Source organism: Tenrec ecaudatus, chromosome 1 (assembly GCF_050624435.1).
Source record: "Tenrec ecaudatus isolate mTenEca1 chromosome 1, mTenEca1.hap1, whole genome shotgun sequence".
Lineage (NCBI taxonomy): Eukaryota > Metazoa > Chordata > Mammalia > Afrosoricida > Tenrecidae > Tenrec > Tenrec ecaudatus.
Window position 1 is genome coordinate 20,929,881 of NC_134530.1, and position 7,084 is coordinate 20,936,964.

Consider the following 7,084-nt stretch of genomic DNA (forward strand, 5'->3'; position numbering starts at 1 on the left):
ATCCATCCCCTTGCAGGCCTATCCTCTTCTTAGCTGCTCCTCTGCTTTACCAAGCATGATGTCCTTCTTCAGGGACTGGTCTCCCCTGACATGTCCAAAGTACTTGAGATAGAGTCTCACTATCCTTGCCTCCAAGGAGCATTCTGGCTGTATTTCTTCCAAGACAGATTGGTTTGTTCTTTTGGCAGTGCAGGGTACTTTCAATATTCATTGTCAATGATTCAAATACATCGATTGTTCTTGGGTCTTCCTTATTCAATGCCCAACTTACACATGCATAGGAGGTGATTGAAAATACCATGACTTGGGTGGGACAAACCTTAGTCCTCAAAGTGACTAACATCAACACCTTAAAGAGATCTTGTACAGCAGATTTACCTAATGCAATCCATTGATCTCTTGACTACTGCTTCCATGAGCATTGATTGTGCATCCAAGCAAAAAGACATCCTTGATATTTTTACTCTTTTCTCCATTTATCACATACTGCTCTGGTTGTGCGGATTTTTTTTTTAATATTGAGTTGTAATCTATACTGAAGGCTGCAATCCTTGATCTTCATCAGCAAGTGTGTCAAGCCCTCCATACTTTCAGTAAAAAAAATTAATTAAATTAAAAAATTTTGTCATCTGCATATTTCAGTTTGTTAGTAAGCTTTCTTTCAATCCCAATGCAGCATTCTTCTTCATATAATCCGGCTTCTCTGATTATTTGCTCAGCATAGAGATTGAATAAGTATGCTGAGAGGGTGCAACCATGATGAAAACCTTTCTTAATTTTAAACCATGCAGTGTGCCCTTGGTCTGTTCACACATCTGCCTCTTTATGCAGGTTCAGGTTCTGCATGCACACAATGTAGTGTTCTGAAATTCCCATTCTTCTCAAGTCCATCCATAGTTTGTTATGGTTATCTTTCCACACAGTTGAATGCCTTAGCAGAGTCAATAAAACACAAGTAAACCTCTTTCTGGTATTCTACGCCTTGAGCCAAGATCCAGCTCACATCAGCAATGACATCCCTGCAACCAGTGTTGGGGGATCTTCCGCAACATTTTACTTGCATGTGATATCACTGATATTGTTCTATAATTTGAGCATTCTGTTGGGTCACCTTTCTTTGGCATGGGTGCAGATACGAACAGATCTCTTCAGTTGTCCAAATAACTGTCTTCCAAATTTCCTGGCATAGATGTGTGGGTGCTTCCAGTGGTGCCTCCATTTGTTGAAACATTTCCATTCGGATCCTATCGATTCCTGGGCCCTTGTTGTTGGCTAATGCTTTCAATGCAGCTTGAACATCTTCCTTCAGTAGCCTGAAGGTGTTTGCTCATAAGCTACTTCTTGAAATGGTTGAATGTCATCTAGTTCGTTTGGGGATAGTGGATCTGTGTATTCTTTCCATCTTCTATGGATGTTTCTTGCACTCTTCAATATTTTGACCAAAGAATCTTCCAAGATTCTAATGCAACTCGGGGCTTGGATTTTTTTTCTTTAGTTCTTTTAATTTTAAGATATGCCATGCATGTTCTTCCTTCTTGGTTTTCTAATTCTAGATCTTTACACATTTCACTACTCAGCCACGAAAAGACATGAAGTCCTGAAGCGTATCACGATAAGGGTGGATCCCTGAAAACACCATGGTGAGTGATCTGCATCCCTCACAAAAGGCCACATACTGCGTGATATCACTTATATGAAACAAACAAATATGTTACCCTACTACCTAATGCCCTTTAAAATGCGTTAATGAGCAAAGATGCCACTTTAAGGACGAGTGTGCATGCTCCAGGCTTTGACATCTTCAATTGCCTCCTATGCATGTAAAAGTTGGACAATGAACAAGGGAAACTGAGAAAGAATGGATGCTTTTGAATTATGGTGTTGGAAAAGACTACTGAAAGTACCCCATGGGCTGCCAGAAGAACAAACAGATATTTCTTAAAAGAAGTAAGAGCCAGAATTCTCCTTAGAAGCAAGGATGGCGAGATTTCAGTCTCAAGTATTTTGCACAGATTTTCAGGAGAAACCGGTCCTGAGAGAAAGAGATCATGTTTTGTAAAACAGAACGTTGGTGAAAAATAGGAAGACCATCTCTGAGACGGAGTGTCGCAGTGGCTGCAACTATGGGCTGCAACAGAGCGACAATTGTGAGGATGGTGCAGGACTGGGCAGTGTTTCGCTTGTACTATGGTCTCTGTGAACTGGAACGAACTCCTTGGCCCCTATCCATAAAATCTACTGGTGTCTGTTGCTTGATTCTGACTCACAGGGTTCCTTTAGGGCAGGGAAAATGTCCCATGAGTTTCCAAGGCTGTAAGCTTTATGGGAACAGACTTCCATATCTTTCCACCCATTGAGTGGATGATGGATCCAAGCCAGCAGCCTTTCAGTTAACAGCTGGGCACTTAACCCTTGTCTCACCAGGGCTCCTTAGAAGCAAATATTTAGAACCCCATAATTGATAGTGGTTACCAGGAGTAAAAGGGAGGAGATGAAAAGGAAGTTTGTTGCTGTTTGTTTTTTGTTTGTTTCCTTCAGGGGCACTGAGTTTATGCTAATGTTGGAGTCTAATTTGGAAAAGGGCAGCGAGAACAGTTGCTCCACATGAAGCACAGAATCGATGTCATTGAATTACACATGTGGAAATTGTGGAGTTGGTATGTTTTGCCGTGTACATTTTCAACACAGTTATAAAATAACATTCTTTGACCTACACATTTATGTTTTTCCTTTTGAGTAAAAAAAATGAAGGAAAATATTTCCTGGAGTCCCTAAGAACACTGTGTTCCTGGCTGCGCCTCACTGGATAAGCCAGCTTTACCCGCATTGCGTACACAATAAGCTCGTGGTAGCACTGGTAGCAATGTTGGCGCATTGCTCGGGCTGTCTTACTCACTGTCTTCCCTTTCCGCATGGATTATAGCAGAAGGACAATGGCTGGTGGAGGGAAAGGGAAATGTAGTGTTTACGCCAGTTTCCCACTGCCCAGACCTGATTCTCCCACCTCAGCCCATCCTGCCTGTAGAACCCTCCTTGGCTACAGCCAGCTTCCCAGGTCCTAGTACTTGCTCCCTCCCCTTCCACTTCAGCCTAGGAATGAGGATAGCTCCCCACTGGTGCCCGTGTCACGTGCTGCACCACCTGTTGATCTTTCTTGCTAGTGGCCACCCAGTTGTACCACAGGAGAACAGGCTGCCTGGTCCTGCATCACCCCCATGATCCATTGTGGATTGGAGCATGTGAGCCATACACTTTTCACCGACTTACCTTCAGAACTCAATTGCCAGGTTCCTCTCCCTAAGCCATCTTCAGTCTGAGTGGTGTAAACAGTTAATAAGCTCAACTAAAAGGTTGGCCGCTCGAGTCTACCCAGAAGCACCTTGGAAGAAAAGTCAGGGGATCTACTTCTAAAACGTTAACAATTGTAACCCCTAAAGAGCACAGTTCTACTCTGACCCACATGGGGTCACCATGCTTCTGAGTAGACTTGATGGACTTCACACAAAGTGGTTAGCTTCTAGACACCGGAGCATAGACTACAGAGGAAACACAGCGCTGTTCTCTCGCTCTCTCTTCAGGAATGTGTGTGTAGGGTAGTTCCTGTTTGGTGGCCCAAAGTTGCCTGTGGATCTCAAGGGAGTGTTAGACTGAGCTCTAATCTAATCACATTGGCTTCCAGGGCCTTTTTTAATTTTCTTTTCCACTGCGAAATGACAAGACACAGTACAGGCTAAAGCACCGCTCATAGGCCAAATCTGGCACACTGCCAGGTTCTACAAATAAAGTTTTACTGGCACGTGGCCATGGTCATTATTAAAATGGTCTATGGATGCCTTGGCCCAACAACAACAGAATTGACTTGGGAAAGACTTTTTATGGATGGCCTGAAAAGCTGAAAACATTTACTTTCTGGCCTGTTACAAAATAAATAAATAATCACCCTTGGGCCTAAAAGAACATTTATAGATTCATTTCATATCTATAATTGATTCTGTGCCTGCCCCTCCTCAAAAGTATCTTGGAATCATAACCCTTGTACCTGTGAATAAACTCTAAGCTAATGTAATGCCCAAGTGTTATGCCATCACCTCCCATGATTCAAGCACATGTAATCATACTTACTGTGGGTAAGGTTCCAAAGACCAAGTTATGTCAAGGTTGGTATTGTGGGGAAATGGAGGATGAGTACATCAGATCACAAAATGGAGAATGACATCATTTCATAACTGCCAAACCACTGAGGATCAGCCAAGTTGACACATAAGCATCCCCATCCCAGCCAGCACTCTTCTCTCTTTGCACCTTGCAGTTTCTTATGGCCAGTGTACACCATTAATATGCAAAATAGTCAGATATAGAGTTTTTAGTATTGTCGTACACATGAAATGTCAGATAACAAGAGCGTTAATAAGGGATGAGAAGTATATAGTCCATCAATTGAGGTCACACCAGTGTAAATATCTTCACTTTTGAACAGTATAGGTACACACACATATGCATGCACACACACGGGCGACGAGAGATGCCCTGTGAAGATCACCAGGGAACTAAGGCAAGCCAGACACACACACCAATAAGGTAAAGGGCTGGATTTGGACTTCAGGACTGTGAGAAAATAAATTTCGCTTCTTTAAAATCGCCTGCTGTGGTATTAACGGCAGCGCTCGGAAACTAGGGTAAGCCCCTAACTCCAACTTTCAGCAAGGGACCACATTCTTGGAGAGAGGCTTGCTCCAGAGGGGCCCTGTGAGTGCTTTTTTTTTAGTAAATATATATATATATATATATAGCGATTCTTTTTTATAAATCATTTTATTTGGGGCTCATACAACTTTTATCACAATCCATACATACATCAATTGAGTAAAGCACCCTTATGCATTCGTTGCCCTCATCATTCTCAAAATTCGCCTTCCACTTGGGTTCCTGGAATCAGCTTGTTTTCCTTTTTTACCTCCCCCTCCATCCCCGCTCCCCCCTCCCCCATGAACCCTTAATAATTCATAAATTATTGCTTTATCTTATCTTATATTGTCGGCAGTAAATATATTTTTTAAATCAACTATCTTTTATGACCTGAGAGAGACCCTGAAGCATGTGGATCAGCTCCCGGGGAGCACACAATGGAAGAAGCAGAAACCCAGCACTCACACAGTCAAGGGCAGACAAGAATGCTAAAGTGTGTGTGTGTGTGTGTGTGTGTGTGTGTGTGTGTGTGTTGGTCTCTTAAAACCTTTCTCAAACCTGTATTCAATGCTTATCAAACGATGCTTAACTAAAATGGTTTCCAGGGCCCCACCCCCTACTTGGGCTGGCCTTAAGTCTCTTGGACCCCAGGGGTGTCTCCCCTTGATACGGCTCTCCCTTTTCTTGTCCCTCCTCGTTCTGGGTCATTCCTTGGGCCAATTTATTAAACTTACTGCTCTAAAAATGACCCTTCTGGTGGCCCCAGGTTCTAACCTAGGTGTGCCTGGGTACAGCACTTTCACCAGTCACCACACCCAGTCCATGCCAGTTACATCCACAGAGCAGCCGCGTCCTGGATATTTTTTTTCCCCGCCCTCCATCCTTGATGCCGCCCTTTGTAGATCAGGCCTCTCTCTAGTCTGGAGTAATACAGAGACCCACAGACAGGATGAGCTTTTCCGGCAGAGATTCTGACCTAACGAATCTCCTTTAAATGATATATCAAATACAGTGTGTGTGTGTGTGTGTGTGTGTGTGTGTGTGTGTGTGTGTGTGTGTGTTTTCAACTACTTTGATCAGCATCTCAAAAGGACTTGAGACCTAATAAGAGTAAAATAAATACTGTAAAAAATAATAACATGAACACGCTGGATTGCTCACCCAAAGATTGGAAATCAAGTCTACCCAGAGGCACCTAGGGGAGGAAACCCTGGAGATCTGTGGGCTTAAGAGCAGCCATGGAGAACCCTATGAAGCCCAGTCCTCCTGCGACACACCTGGGGTCGCCACGAGTCAGCATGACCCCAAGGCAGCGGAGTTGTTTCTTTAAAATGATGAAAACAACAGTGAGCTAAGCAACAACAAAAATGATGCTTTCTAGGCCTCCCACCTCAACCTCCTGCAAGCAGAAGTTAAGGTAGACAAAGACAAGAAGACAATTCCCTAGACCAGACACTCCTACACACACTAAGCACACAACTACCTGCACATCGCATGTGCAGACATCGAACAACTGTATGCACTTTTGGGTACATAACCCCACACAGACATACAACCCACAATACACAGTCACACAAAGACACCCAGTCACACACAGCCACACAGAGGCACACTGTCACACCGAGAGAACTCTCAAACACAGACCCCACACATAGCCCACGCCTTCAGAAACACAACTCCACGCACTCAGCCACAGTGGGTTACCCAGTAAGCAAGATTAGCATGGGTTTGCTTATGCTTATTTTCTGTTCTGTAGATGACAATATACATTGTTCTACAGATTGGTAAACCCAGAATGGTGGAGAGTCCGACACTGCACACAGTGTAGGCCATACAATTGCTACACACACACAACACACACACCACACACACACACTACACACACACACCACACACACACCACACACACACACCACACACACACACACCACACACACAACACACACACACACTCACCACACACACACACCACACACACACACACCACACACAACACACACACACCACACACACACACACCACACACACAACACACACACCACTTGGGGCATGCAACGCAAATATCGAGGCGCTCGAATGCATTGCCCACTTAAAAGAGTCGGCCCACACTTCTCTGGCAATCCCACATATGGGATCAGAGGACACACACCCATCACCACCAAGTCACACAACTTCAGACTTCCTGCAGTGGGGACAGAAGAGGCAGCCACGACCAAGTCTTCCCGGAATTGGGAGACTAACATTTACACCCCTACTACACACACCAGGCAAGGTTCTGGGGTCTGGACATGGGAGAGGCATCAGGCACGGGGGGGGGGGGGGGGGCTGGAACATCGGCAGGACAGGGACAGAGGGACAGCATAGGGAGGTTAGGACTGCCCGGGGAGACCCCAAAATT